Source organism: Nematolebias whitei, chromosome 8 (genome assembly GCF_014905685.2).
Source record: "Nematolebias whitei isolate Nwh7 chromosome 8, NemWhi1, whole genome shotgun sequence".
NCBI lineage: Eukaryota > Metazoa > Chordata > Actinopteri > Cyprinodontiformes > Rivulidae > Nematolebias > Nematolebias whitei.
Window position 1 is genome coordinate 43,212,464 of NC_056505.1, and position 14,093 is coordinate 43,226,556.

Consider the following 14,093-nt stretch of genomic DNA (forward strand, 5'->3'; position numbering starts at 1 on the left):
GTGCTGGCACTGTGCTCTCCCTGGGGTTGTTTGGACCCCCTGAGCTTGGCTCTTGGGTGCCATGGTTGGCCCGCTGGCCGGGGTGGCTGCCGGGGCCTGGCGGGCGGTCGGCTGGGGGCGCGTGCTTGGTTGTTGGCGGTGTGTGGGGGTGGTCGGTGGCGTGTCCTCTTCATGTTGGGGGGGTGTCCTGTCGGCTGGGCATGGCCTGGGCCGGGTCTGGGGTATTGGCTCTTCTCTGCTCGAGAATGAATGGGTTTACCTCCTGGATTTGGGCATGGGCTGCCCCCTGTAGAGGGCGGGTACATGTCTTAGACCTGGGGGGTATAGAGTGCGTATCGGGAATAATAATGAAATGTATCGTTATTGTATGTCTTTGAGTGAGTGAATGTGAGACTGAGGTTGGGATTGTGTGATTGTGTCTGTGTATGAATGGGTATTTGTTAGGCCCAGACTCGGACTGCCCCCTCTTTGATACAACTGGGGGTGCTTGGCATCGCGCCCCTATCGCGCAGCCCCCTGGTGGGGTGTGCCCTTGCCTGCCGGCGTGCTTGGGGCCCTTGGTGTCGGGGGCTGGGTGCTTGGGCGTGTGTTGGCTCGGCCTGGTGTCTGCCTGGTGGGGCTCAGGTCCTCTGGCCCTGTTGGGCCTTGGCCTGGGTGGTGTGAGTCCTCGGTGCCCGGACCTGGACCTACATCGGTGCGGCGGGTTCCGACGGAGGCCTATGAGTTTGTCGCTGTTGGCCCCGGGGGGTCACTGTATGAGGTCGCTGGTGGGGATCTTCCGGTTCTCCCCTGTGGTCCGTTCTGGGGGGTGGGTGAGTGGTTCGTCCTGTGTGGGTGGCCCTGGGGGCTCCGCGGTCGGGGTCCCTCCTGGGGTCTTGGGCTCTGGTCCCCCCTTTTTCGTCTGCCTCTGGTCTTGGGGGTCGGGTCTCTGCTGCTTCACAGTTACTATTAAATGTTTTATTAGAGAAGCCATATACACTTATGCATGCTCACAACCACACACAAATAGAAGCAGGGATGCTTATGTAGGCTTTATATGTAGATATATAGATATGTATATGAATGTATATTCATGTGTATGTATGTATGTATGTATATAGGCGTAGGTATGGGTATATATATTTATGGAAACTTACTGCAAAGCCATGAATATTTTAAGTTCTTTATACATATGTATTTTGTTGCTGTGTTTTGTCATGTTCTTTGCAGGTGAACAGACAGTGGCCGGGTGTTTTGCCGTTTGCTCTCTTTGTGTATATTTCTTATATTTTGGAGTCTTACTTTGTCTTTTATTTCTTTCTATCCTATTAAAAAAAAAAAAAAACTACACTAGTCACTAGAATAAATATTTCATAATAATGGTGTGGAGAGGATGGCTGTAAGGGGAGAAGGGAGGCCATCAAGAAAAAAAAAAAAATAAATAGATTTTCAATTAAACCTAAAGAGTTGAAATACATGGCATATAAAAACAAATTGACAACATTAATAAGACAAGCTAAGAAAGATTACTATAATTTAAAGTTGCGAGAGAGCAGTGGTGATATGAAAAGAATGTGGAAAATTTTGAATAGTATTGTAAGACCTAATTATACTCATTGTCTTGAAAAACAGTTTTTAAGGGAGAAATGACATTGACTGAAAAAAATAAAGTGGTAAATGAGTTCAATTCCTTTTTTGTAAATATAGGGCCAGGTTTGGCTTCTTCCATTAAGACAAATGATATTCAGGTTGCGCAGGGTGGTAGTAGAAGTTCACAGTCAATGTTTCTTGGATATATAAGTGAACATGAAATTCTAACTATAGTAAGGAAAAGCAAAACGAAGACATCTGTTGATAGGGATGGAATTGATATGATGATTATTAAAATAAACTATTGACTTTATTATTAAACCATTGACTTATATTTGTAATTTGTCGGTCCAGAGTGGCATATTTCCTGAAAAAATGAAATTAGCAAAAGTAATTCCAATATTTAAAAATGGTGATAGACATAGTTTTGGCAATTATAGACCGATCTCAGTGCTCCCCCAGTTTTCTAAAGTGCTTGAAAAATGGTTTGTGCAGAAATTGGATGGTTATATTGAAAAGAATCACTTGTTGAGTGAGAGTCAATATGGCTTTAGATCAAATAAATCAACATCCCTTGCATTATTAGAACTAAATGAAGAAATTACAGAAGCAATAGAAAGGAAGCATTACACAGTGGGGGTATTTATTGATTTAAGAAAAGCCTTTGATACAATCGACCACACTTTATTGCTTTCCAAATTACAGGATTATGGGATAAGAGGGATAATTCATAACTGGTTGAATAGTTATTTGTCTAACCGAAAACAATTTGTACAGCTAGGAAATGAAAAATCTGATCTTCAAAATATAAATTGTGGAGTCCCCCAAGGTTCAGTGCTAGGACCAAAGCTTTTTCTTTTGTATATCAATGACATTTGTGAAGTGTCTAAAAAGTTACAAATCATCCTTTTTGCAGATGATACAAATTTATTTTGTTCTGGGAATGACTTAAAAAACATTATAGAATGTATGGCTAGTGAGATGTCTAAACTTAACGAGTGGTTTAAATACAACAAATTATCAATAAACTGGAATAAAACAAAATTCATGATTTTTGGTAATAGAAAAATAGATGATTCTATTATGTAGATGATAATCAAGTTGAACAAGTACATGAAGTTAAATTTTTAGGGGTTGTTTTAGATCATAATCTTAACTGGAAATCTCATATAAAATATATAAAACTAAAACTATGCAAAAGTATTGGACTTCTAAATAAAGTAAAACATGTTTTAGAACTATCAACACTACAGGCATTATATTATTCATCTGTTGTTCCATATCTGACTTATTGTATAGAGGTATGGGGCAACACATATAAAACCAGCACTAAACAGTTGTCTGTCATTCAAAAGAAAGTTATGAGAATTTTATATAAAGTGAACACTAGAGAACACACAAATAAATTGTTTATTCAGTCAAATATTTTGAAACTAAGAGATCTGGTTAATTTAAAAATGCTATTGTTTATGTTTAAAGCTAGAAAGAGATTATTGCCATTTAATTTACAAAAGTTATTTTTCTTAAGTTCATGTGATAGAAATAACACAAGGAAGTATGATTTCAAAAGTAAAACTGTGCGTACTACTTTAAAACAAATGTGCATTTTGGTGCATGGAGTAAAACTATTGAACAGTTTGGATGAGGAGTTTAAAAAAATGCTCTACAATAAACCAATTCAAAACACTTTATAAAAAAAGAATGATTAACTCATACACTTTTAAGTTGTTAATGAGAAGAGTGATATATTGTAATGCATGTTATTGTTGTTGTTATATTGTTTGCAACTTGTTTTGTTAATTTAATGTATACGGCCGTGACATTTTTGTAATTATTAAGAAAGGGGTCAGGTCTATACAAGATTTTCTTCTTCCTGCTCCCTCTTCACTCGTGTAAATAAGCGTTGTCAGAGAATGTGTTTGTAAACTGATGATTTTTTTTTTAATCGAGTGAATAAATTGATTGATTGATTGATTGATTGATGTTTTATTTGGTGAGCTTTAAAAGAGCCTAAAAATGTAAAATTATAAAAGCTTATGGAGACGTTATGTAGATGTATATATGTATTGTATAACCATGTATGTAATGTGAGTATGTGTATGTATTAACTACATGCATATTTAAATATACGGTAAATGTCTGTATGTGTATATGTGGACAGTGGATATCTGTCATTATGTAGACTGCTGAGTCTATGAACAGGGTAGGCAAGTATAAGCCTTGGCTTCAGCCTATTCCTTTTTTGGTAAATAATTGATTTACCATTTTATATTGTTTTTCCCTTTTTTGTAATGTTTTTAGTTTACCAAAAATAAAGTTGAGATACAGTTGAGTTGATCTACATCCAGTCCCCTGCAAGACAGAATAGTCAAATCATGACATCACTTAAGCCACACTTCCGACAACAGGAAGTATAAAGTTTTATGTTGAACGATCTCTATCTGACCCCTGTTACCTGATCATCATGATAGTGTGTCCAGTGACCGAAGACTGTTGGTGTAACTTGCTTTCCAACACTGACAGTTTTGGGTGCAGCATGTGGGCAGCGCAGCGTGGCGAATTAAGACGTAATGCCATAGCCATACGTTTGGCTCTAAATTCCAGTTTTGGACTGAGGTGCACCAAAATCAGTATGAGCAATCGTTATCCACCCCTTGAACAGGAAGTCATGATAAGTGGCCAATAGTCTCCACAGCGCCCTCTAGAATATTTTAAAACCTCAGCCCCAAGCCATTTTTGGACTGATAATTCTGAAATTCGGTGAACATCTGTATCTTCTTAGGACCTATGAAAAAAATCTCTTGGAGTCCTGGTCCAAAACCGACAGGAAGTCGGCTATTTTGGGTCAAAGGGTCATTTTTGGGTGTTTCTACTTGCAAATTTGAACAAACTCCTCCTAGGAATTTTGAAGGATTGCCTTCAAACTTGGTTGATATGCCCTTAAGACATTGGAGAGTAAAAGTTATCAAAAGCTTGCGTTTTCGTATATGCTAAAGGGGCGTGGCCAGGCCTCAAAGTTTTGCTTCACGCCATAAATTTCCAAGCACTATAAGTTTCACATTGAAAGACCGAAATGCACGAACCTTGGCATGACTCATCCCTGTTGGATGCCCGACGATCCACTGTGGTTATATTTTGATGTCATCAAAGCCCTGCCCCCTCGGAACAGGAAGTCACTTCTTTAACTTGGAATGCTCACTCTTTGACACCATTGACCTAATCAGGGTGATCCTATGTTAGAAGACAGATGAAATGGTCTTACTTGATTTAAAGCACAAACCGTTTTTGCTTGAGCATTTGGGCGTGGCGGCGTGACTAATTCAGACGTGACGCAGTTGTAATACGTTTGGCTCTAAATTGCACAGATTCAGCCGAGGTGCACCAAAATCACTATGATCGATCATTATTCACCCCTTGAACAGGTATCCATGATAAATGGCCAATAGCCTCCATAGCACCACCTACATTATTCCTAAAGTTATAGCTCAGTGATACAACATCCAGTCTGTACCAGATTTAGTGTGTATCATCAGTGAGGACTTTTAGACACACTGATATTGTGTCCTGATGCATGCTCAATACATCAAGTTCACACGAGAAGATGAAAAAATGGCAAGTTGGCTTTCTTGGACTGTGAGGTCTCAGTCTCTGATAGAGGACATTTGCAAACTGAGGTGTACCGCAAACCCACCCACACAGACCAGTATTTGCAGTTTGACTCCCATCACCCTTTGGAGCACAAGTTAGGAGTCATCAGGACTCTGTATCACAGAGCAGACAGCGTCCCCACTAGCTCAGGAGCCAGGCAGAAGGAGAAATCCCACACAAGACAGGCTCTAGAGCAATGTGGATATCCTAACTGGGCCTTCCTAAAAGCAGAGAAGAAACCCAAACAGGACTCCAGTCAGCCAACAGGTGAAAAGGAGGAACCCAGACCCAGACCAGTGGTCATTCCATATGTTGAGGGAGTATCAGAGAAACTGAGACGTTTATTTTCTAAACATAACGTCCCAGTGGCTTTTAAACCCCAAAATACATTACGGCAAAGACTGGTTCATCCCAAAGATCCAGTCCCCCGGCACAAACAGAGTAATGTTGTGTATGCTGTTCAGTGTCAGGAGGGCTGTGATCAGTCTTACATCGGGGAAACAAAACAGCCACTGGCCAAAAGGATGGCCCAGCACAGAAGATCAACATCATCAGGCCAGGACTCTGCGGTCTACACTCATCTCCAGGCCAGCGGTCACTCTTTCAGGGATGAAGATGTGTACATCCTGGATAGAGAGGAGCGATGGTTTGAGAGAGGAGTAAAGGAGGCCATCTTTGTAAAAAGAAACCATCCATCATTAAACAGGGGTGGAGGCCTACGTGTTCAATTGTCCCCCTCTTACAATGCTGTGATTGCTAGTATCACTCAGCCCTCTGTGAATAGTACACAGCCATATGTGTGCTAATGATCCATTGTTAGGCTGATGGTCCTTCTTGAGCATGTGATCAGCTAGTTTTGGTTGTCAGCAGCAAAACTGGTTGATCCACTCTGAGAAGGTGCTATTTAAGAGACTGAGCTGAATACAGCACCTCAGACTGAAGAAGTCTCTCGGACGAGAGACGAAACGTTTCTACATTTTGTGTTGTTTTGCTTTGTTTTTTTTTTTTTTTGAATGTCCAGAGGACCAGATTTAACTTTTTTAGACTGATATTGTGGTTTAACATATGACTCTAGTGCGTCCCCTAGATTATTCCAACAGTTATATCTCAATGATACATCATCCTATCTGCAACAGATTTTTGGTGTGTCATATGTGAATATTTCTAGACACATTGTTATTGTTGTTTAACATTTGAATCAAGTGCGCCCCCTACATTATTCAAACGGTTATATTTCAATGATATATCATCCGATCTGCACCAGATTTTTTTGTGCGAGATCAGTGAGCACTTCTATATACATTTGTGTTGTGATTGACCCGGTGTGCCCCCTAGATTATTCCAAAAGTTATATCTCAGTGATATATCATCTGATCTGAACCCGATTTTGGGTGCGTAATTAATGAACACTTGTGGATATGGTTATTTAACATTTGACTCAAGTGCACCCCCTACATTTTTCCAACAGTTATATCTCAGTGATACATCATCCGATAGGAACCAGATTTTAATGCATAATCAGTGAGCACGTCTACACACATTGATATTGTGGTTTAACATATGACTCAAGTACACCCCCTAGATTATTTAATCAGTTATATCTCAGTGATATATCATCCGATCTAAGCCAGATTTTGGGTACGTCATTAGTGAGCACTTCTAGACAAACTGGTATTGTTGTTTAACTTTTGACCCCAGTACGTCCCCTAGATGATTCTGACAGTTATATCTCAGTGAAATATCATCCAATATGTATCAGATTTTATGTGCGTGATCAGTGAGCACTTATAGACACATTGATATTGTTCTTTTACGTTGGACTCAAGTGCACCCCCTACATTATTCCAGCAGTTATATCTCAGTGATACATCATCCAATCTGAACCTGAGTTTTTGTGCTTCATCAGTGATCAATTGTAGACACACTGTTATTGTTGATTCATGACATCACTTAAGCCCCACCAACTCGGAGAAAAAAATGTCTATTATTGAATGACAATTCCAGCTTCACACCGTGTAAGATATTAGACTGAAACTTTGTTTGCTAACTGTTGATTTCTACACATGACATGTTGAAAAGCATAAAGGAAGTGCTTGTCAAACATTCGCAAGAAAACAGGAAGTCACCATAACTACCGTCTGGAAGATCAGATTTCACCTATACTTGTATAACCTGAAGCTAGACGAGTAACGACGTGGACGGAAGGCGATGTCGAAGTTTCGGGAAATGCTCCCCGTGGTGAACGTGTACAGGATTGACACAAGAACGTTCGCAATGGCGAATGGGTGGACTAGCTGGAGCTCCCGCGGTCACCATAAGGCCAGAGCGGCCCATTGCTGCGATGTCCTCCAATGCTGCTTGTAACTTTAATCTTCTTTGTCTTCTTCACATTGATGTGAAGGTTATTAGGCCTGAGCGAGCAGCGAAGCGCTGTGAAGGCCTTTTGTAATCGCTCTGTTTAGGCCCGAGCTACAATTTTTTTTGCCAAATGAATTGGCGTTTTGGGGGCCGTAGCATATCCCAAAAGTCACCAAATTTGACGGACGCATCAGGACTGGTGAAAAATTACGTATTTTAAGTGTGTGGCAAAAATCACAACAGAATTGGATCAAGAGCGTTACCTAGAAATTTTCAAAATACCTTCCGCATTAACCTTAGTTTGTCATAGAAACATGAAATTTGGTACGTTTGTCCAATTCTCAAAGACGCTCAGAACACCCTCTGGCACCAGCGTTGTACGATAAACAGGAAGGTGGCCATTTTGGAATGCAGGCCCAATTTTCACACCTTTTTAGCGGTTTACAACCTGCGCATTTGAACGAACTCCTCCTAGGGATTTTGCTCAATCAGTTTCAAACTTGACCATTTTGGTCAAAAGGCATGGGGGATGCAAGTTCATCTAAATGGTTAATTTTGGAGCATGCTGAAGGGGCGGGGCCAGACCTCAAAGTTTGATATCTCACCATGAAAAACAAAATGCTAATAGCTCCTACACGAAAACTGTCTGAGACGTCAAACGTTCAGTGATTAATCCACATGCAGTCCCCTGCACGACTGAATGGTCAAATAATGACATCACTTAAGCCACGCCCCCTGAGAACAGGAAGTATAAAGTTTTACGTTGAACGATCTCTATATGACCCCTGTTACCTGATCAGCTTGATAGTGTGTCCAGTGACCGAAGACATGTTGGTGTAACTTGCTTTCCAACACTGACAGTTTTGGGTGCAGCAGGTGGGCGGCGCGGCGTGGGGAAGTAAGACGTAATGCCGTCGCCATACGTTTGGCTCTAAATTCCAGTTTTGAATTGAGGTGCTCTAAAATCAGTATGAGCGATCATTATCCATCCCTTGAATAGGAAGCTATGATGTGGCCAATAGCCTCCACAGCGCCCCCTAGAATATTTTAAAACCTCAGTCCCAAGCCATTTTTGGACCGATAATTCTGAAACTCGGTGAACATCTGTATCTTCTTAGGACCTATGCAAAATTCTCTTGGAGTCCTGGTCCAAAACCAGGACTCCAAGAGAATTTTGCAAAATGTTTGGCTCTAAATTGCACAGATTTCAGCCGAGGTGCACCAAAATCACTATGATCGATCATTATCCACCCCTTGAACAGGTATCCATGATAAGTGGCCAATAGCCTCCACAGCACCACCTACATTATTCATAAAGTTATAGCTCAGTGATACACATCCGATCTGCACCAGATTTAGTGTGCGTCATCAGTGAGCATTTCTAGACACATTGATTTTGTTGTTTAACATTTTACTCAAGTGCGCCCCCTAAATTATTCAAATGGTTATATCTCAATTACATATTATCCGATCTGCACCAGATTTTTTTGTGCATGATCAGTGAGCACTTCTATATACATTTTTGTTGTGTTTGACTAGAGTGCGCCCCTTAGATTATTCCAAAAGTTATATCTCAGTGATATATCATCTGATCTGAACCCGATTTTGGGTGTGTAATTAGTGAACATTTGTAGAGACATGGATATTGTTATTTAACTTTTGACTCAAGTGTGCCTCCTACATTTTTCCAACAGTTATATCTCAGTGATGCATCATCCGATCGGAACCAGATTTTGTATGCATAATCAGTGAGCACGTCTACACACGTTGATTTTGCAGTTTAACATATGACTCAAATGTGCCCCCTAGATTATTTTATCAGTTATATCTCAGTGATGTATCATCCGATCTAGGCCAGGTTTTGGGTATATCATTAGTGAGCACTTCTAGACACACTGTTATTGTTGTTTAAGTTTTGACTCCAGTGCGTCCCCTAGATTATTCCAACAGTTATCTCAGTGAAATATAATCCAATATGTACCAGATTTTATGTGCGTGATCAGTGAGCACTTATAGACACCTTGATATTGTGGTTAAACATATGACTCAAGTGCACCCCCTAGATTATTTAATCAGTTATACCTCAGTGATATATCATCTGATCTATGCCAGATTTTGGGTATATCATTAGTGAGCACTTCTAGACACACTGCTATTTTTGTTTAAGTTTTGACTCCAGTGCGTCACCTAGATTATTCCAACAGTTATATCTCAGTGAAATATCCAATATGTACCAGATTTTATGAGCGTGATCAGTGAGCACTTATAGACACATTGATTTTTTTTTAAACATTGGACTCAACTGTGCCCACTAGATTATTCCAACAGTTATATCTCAGTGATACATCATCCAAACTGAACCGGAGTTTTTGTGCTTCATCTATGAGCACTTGTAGACACACTAATATTGTTGATTCATGACATCACTTAAGCACCACCTACTCACAGAAAAAAATGTTGATTATTGGATGACACTTCCAGCTTCACACTGTGTAAGATATTAGACTGAAACATTGTTCGCTAATTTTTGATTACCACACATGACATGTTGAAAAGCATAAAGGAAGTGCTTGTCAAACATTCACAAGAAAACAGGAAGTCACCATAACTACTGTCTGGAAGATCAGATTTCACCTATACTTGTAAGACCTGCAGCTGGACAAGTAACAACATGGACGGAAGGCGATGTCGAAGATTCGTGAAATGTGCCCTGTAGTGAATGCGTGCGGGATTGACACAAGAACGTTTGCGATGGTGAATGGGTGGACTAGCTAAAGCTCCCGTGGACGCTGGAAGGCCGGAGCGGCGCTTTGCTGCGAGGGCCTCCAATGCTGCTTGCAGCTTTAATTCTCTTTTCACCAGTTCTCCATGTGTTCCACCTCTTGCCTGTAGCTGGACTCATCATTGTTTAAGATACATCCCACCACCACTGTATCATCTCCAAACTTTACACTGTGACAGCCTGGATGGGTAGCTGCACAATCATACATGAGCAGAGTAAACAGGAGAGGGATCAACACACATCCCTGAGGAAAGCCAGTACTGAGGGTTATGGTGGAGGAGGAGAAGTTGTGGATCCTCATTGACTGTGGTCTGTTTGTTAAGAAGTCTAGTACCCAGTTGCAAATGGAGGGGCTTCATCCTAGTGTGAATAGTTTGTCCATCAGGTGTTGAAGGCAGATGTGAGCATACGGACGTAAGAGTCTTTCTGCTCCAAGTGCTTGAGCGCAGTTTGGATCACAGAGGAGATGACATTCTCTGTTGATCGGTTCTCGTGGTATGCATACTGATGAGGGTCCTCATTGATGTTGATGGTTGTTTTGATGTGGGTCATGACCAGTTTTTTGAAGCATTTAGCGACTATAGGGGTGAGGGCCACTGGCCAATAGTCATTCAGACCAGTCACTGTAGAGCTTTTTGGGACTGGGATGATGGTGGCAGTCTTCAGGCATGTGGTAACTGTCTCTAGGGTAAGTGAGGTGTTAAAGATGTCTGCTAGCACCTCACAGAGCTGATCGGCACATCCTTTCAACACTTTTTTGGGGATGTTGTTTGGGCCGGTTGCCTTATGTGGATTAATCCTCCTGAAAGTACTCCTTACTACTGCTGAGGTTACGCTGAGATGCACTTCATCTGGTGGTGAGATGAGTCTGGTGCTGGGTGGTCTGTTTGGGTCTTCAAAGCGTGCATAGTACTTGTTGAGGGCATCAGGCAGAGATGGGTTTTTGGGACATTGCTTGCTCCTTCCTTTATAATCTGTTTTGCACTTAATGCCCCTCCACATGCTCAGAGGGTCTTGTGAGGTGAATTGACCCTCAATCCTCTGTGCATATGTAGCCTTGGCCCTTTTAATACCAGCAACCAGCTCTTTCCTTGTCCTACTCTGTTCATCTGAGTTTCCAGACCTTAAGGCAGTGTTCTTGGCTTCCAGCAGGGTGCACACCTCTGCATTCAGCCAATGTTTTCTGTTTGGGTAGCTTTTAACATATTTGATGGTAGAGACGGTGTCAGTACATGTACTAATGTCACCCAGAAATGAGGATGCGTATTGATCCAGATCAAGTGATCCTCCATTTTCAATAGCTTCTCTGAAAACCCGCCAGTCTGTTCGATCAAAACAATCTCTCAGTATGGGGCCACTGTCCTGGAACCAACATTTAACTTTCTTTTGTACCGGTCTGGAGCATCTCAGTGGGGGAAGGTAAGCAGGGACCATTAAGATTGGGATGTGGTCTGACAGTCCTAAGTGAGGGTGGGGTTCAGCTTTGTATGCATCTTTTACATTTGTGTAAACACGGTCTAGCATGTTGTTTCCACGTGTTGATATGCCCACATGCTGGTAAAAACTTGGGAGGCAGTCCTTTAGATTCACGTGATTAAAGTCCGACTACCATGTAAAGAGCATCAGGGTGTTTATTTATGTCTATTCAGGAGTACTGGAGAAGCGAGTCCGATAGTTAGTCGAACCTCAGATTCAGGAGGAACACTGCGGGTTCTGTCCTGGCCATGGAATGCTGGATCATCTCTTTACCCTCACTAGGATCCTCGGCAGGTCATGAGAGTTTGCTCATCCAGTCTACATGTATTTTATGGACATGGAGAAGGCATTCGACCATGTTCCTCTGGGTACACTGTGGAGGAGTGCTCCGTGAGTATGGGATTGGGGGCTTTTTGCAACAGGCTGTTAGGTTCCTATGCAAGCTGTGCGAGAGTTTGGTTCACATTGCCGTTAGTAAGTCGGACCCTTTCAGGCTGGGAGTTGGACTCCACCAGGGCTGCCCGTTGTCATCAATTCTGTTCATAACTTTTATGGACAGAATTTCTCAGTGCAGCCATGGGGCGGAGGAGTTCCAGTTTGGTGGCCTCAGGATTCCATCTCTGCTCTGTAGGGAAACACCACCTCAGACAGAGAACACCTCAGCTCAAACAAACAAAACAAGAGTTCACCTAATCTCAAACAAACATCATTCCTGTGTTTGAAACGGTTAAAAATAAGATTAATCTATTCCCGTTGGAATGAACATACATTGTTTTACAAGTATTAAACTCAGCTCACAAACTCCTTAGGTGACTAATGTAAATGTAATAAAAAAAATGTTATTGTGAACCTCACTGCCAATATGAACTAATTTCCTTCACTTGCGGCGAGCTGATGGACAACAGCTCCCTCCGGCTTCTCTGCAGTCTTTTATCATCAAACTGACCCGTTTTTCGAACCGGACTAAAGCTGGTCCTCCTTCCAACCGAATTCGGTGTTCAGTGACTCAGAGAGCCGGACGGGACCGTCCAAAAAAAATATTTTGGCCCAGGACCGATCGGCCGCTCCCCCCCATTGGTCACTCTGAGCGCACCCTGCCGGCCAGGTGACCCCTGGAGCTGGGGAGTCGACGCACGAAGGTCCGGTGTTTTTTCTCTCTCTTTCTGGACCTCAACGAACTCTTATCTGGTCCTTTGTGGTTCTACCTGGTTCCGACAAATATCGCCGGGTGGTATTTTGCTTGTTTTCTGCTGGACTGTCCCTCATGATGTCTCCATAGGTGTGGGGGAAGTGTACCTGTGTCCCTCGAATTGGACCAGAACCGAACCGAGGTGGCTGTGGGGGAATTCGTCTTCAACAGAGCCGGTCTCAGCTTCAGTGAGCAGCCCGTTACTTTTACCGAAGGACGATCCACCTCCGTGGAGTCGTGTTCACCTGGAGGAGATGCTCCGGTGCTTTGAAGCGCCGCCGGACCGGAGCAGAACCGCGCCGCCGGACCAGAGCAGAACCGCGCCGCCAGACCGGAGCAGAACCGCGCCGCCGGACCGGGCCGCCGGACCGCGCCGCCGGACCGGGCCGCCGGACCGGGCCGCCGGACCGGAGCAGAACCGGGCCAGGGATATCTTCAGCCTCTTCGTCTCTCGTGCTTGGAGCGCCGGAGCCGAACTGGAGCAGAACCGGACCGAACTAGTTGCCGACTTCAGCCTCAGCCTCTCCGGTCAGTGTCGCTTTTCACCAGGGGTGCCCCGTGCTGTCGGGTGCTGAGAAGCGGAGGAGCAGCGTGGAGGAGCAGCGTGAAGGAGCAGGTCTGCGTGGTGCTTGAGAGAAGTTCGGAGTTTGTATCGGAGTTGCTGCAGGCCTCCATCCAAACTCACCTGGATAATAATTAATTTTATTCCGGATCACGCTGTTGGCCCCTGTTGACCTGAAACGAGCTTGGATCATGCCTTTCACTTAAGGAGGATTTTCTGGCAGCTCGTTCTGCTATTTGCTGCGAATTATCTGTTTCTGTTTCGGCCTGTTGATTCTGGACCCAGCTTCTGTTTCCCATGGGAGCATCCATCCGTCCATCCATCCATCCATCCATCCATCCATCCATCCATCCATCCATCCATCCATCCATGCATCCATCCATCCATCCATCCATCCATCCATCCATCCATCCATCCATCCATCCATCCATCCATCCATCCATCCATCCATCTTCACTGGGAGGCCGGAGCCCCCCTCAGCCCAACTCAAACTGCAGTTGGGCCAACTC